This window comes from Mobula birostris, chromosome 13 (assembly GCF_030028105.1).
Source record: "Mobula birostris isolate sMobBir1 chromosome 13, sMobBir1.hap1, whole genome shotgun sequence".
Taxonomy (NCBI): Eukaryota; Metazoa; Chordata; class Chondrichthyes; order Myliobatiformes; family Myliobatidae; genus Mobula; species Mobula birostris.
In genome coordinates, this window is record NC_092382.1 from 91,462,031 (window position 1) to 91,463,816 (window position 1,786).

A 1,786-nucleotide genomic window follows, 5' to 3' on the forward strand; every position below is an offset into this window, starting at 1 on the left:
CGCTCGTCATATCCTCTGGATGAAGTCGTTCCACTTGAATATTTCACTGTCCACTCTAAACCTTTGATCTCGAGTTGCCGTCTTGCCCAACCTGAGGGGGGAAAGCCTGCAGGCATTGACCTATATATAACCCTCATAATTTTGTAATCATCTAAATATATCCTCCCCAATCTTCTGCGCTCCACTGACTGAAGTTCTAAAATATATCATTCAGGGGGCTCGTCCGGGATTTGAACCCGGGACCTCTCGCATGCTCGCAAATTCAGACCCAAAGCGAGAATCATACCACTAGACCAACGAGCCCGTTCAATATTTATGATATAAAACTGATGCCTTACACTTTCTCAATCTCCTTCTTCAACACATCTGGGGGTAATTTTACGACCAAAGTAGATCAAACAGCAAAGACCAGTACAGCACACTACATGCCCTTCGGCCCATGATACTGTGTCCATCTATGTAGACCTGCTCTACCATCAATCTAACCATTCCCTCCTACACAGCCCATAATCTGCTATTTTCACTACAGCCACCTGTCTATCCAAGCATCTTTTTAATGCCCCTATTTTGTCAGCCACGACCAGCACCCCGGCAGTGCGTATTGAGAGTCCACCACACAGTGTAAAAAGAAAAACAACTTAACTCTGACCTAAACTTTCCTCCACTCATCTTCAATGCATGTCCTTTCGTAATGGCCGCTGTCACCCTGGGGAAAAGGTGCTGTTGTCCAGCCTGTCTGTGTCTCTTGCAGTCTTATACACCTCCATCACGCTCCGTAGCTTCGAAGAGAAAAACCGCTGCTCGTTCAACCTTCCCTCACAGGACGCGTTATAATCCAGGCAACATCCTGCTGAACCTCCTCGGCAGCTTCTCTAAAGGTCTTTTAAACGTTTTTCCCACCCCTCTCCAGACAGTTATTCCGATCAACCATTCTATTCAGCACGACTAGCTCACCCCAGGCCCCCTCTATCGATCACCCCAGTCACTGCACCAGGATGTAAACATTTTAAAACACAGTTCTATCAAGTTGTTTACATTGTAAATACACGCTGGTGTCTGTGTTATTTATGCACATTCTGTTCCATATCCGCACTGTAACCACGAACGTTATTTATATAATTGTTTATGCTTTCTCATCGGTAAATGTTGTTTTTGTTGCATGTCGGCCCAACACACCACGTCAACTTCCGAACACACGTAAATGTATCAGCGAAAACGTTGATCATTGATCCCTGATCGCTGACGTTTCCTATAAAGGGACGAGCTGAACTGAACACAATACTCCAAGTGCGGTCTAACCAGAGTCTGACAGAGTTACATTACCTCGCGGCACCTGAACTCAATCTCTGATCGCGGCACCTGAACTCAATCTCTGACCAATGAAGGTCAGCGCACCATGTGACCTCAGAACCTCTCTCTCAACCTGCGCCGTATGTGTAACACGGGACTAGTGTTGTTTGGATGTCAATTATAATTGTCCCCAATACTGGCGAGAACCAACGGTTAACTCTTCCCTTCTTCTCTATCCAGCGGGTGTTTAGAAGCGTGCGCAGTCCCCTTAAAGCAAACGGGGAAAACTAACAGCTGGGGAACTGGGCGGTGAAGAGAAAAGAATAGTTAACATTGAGGGTCGGGTCGCAGCAGATGCGGGAATCGTCGACCGTTCCATATCCTGCTGAGTTCCTCCGGAAGTTAGTTTTTGCACCAGACTCCCGCGCCTCCACACTCTGTCTGAAATTTCCTGCGTTCAGCCAGTTGCTCCCGTTCCCATTCGCCACCCACCCCA

The 1,786-nt window shown here is 47.2% G+C and overlaps 1 non-coding gene across 1 annotated transcript; it reads right to left on the reverse strand.

Annotated features, from left to right (window-relative positions):
- Window positions 1-215: 215 nt before the first annotated feature.
- trnap-ugg (transfer RNA proline (anticodon UGG)) lies at window positions 216-303 on the reverse strand. Its single transcript is given in 2 exon segments — window positions 216-251; window positions 268-303. It is a non-coding gene; the product is annotated as a tRNA-Pro (tRNA).
- Between the last annotated feature and the right edge of the window lie 1,483 nt (window positions 304-1,786).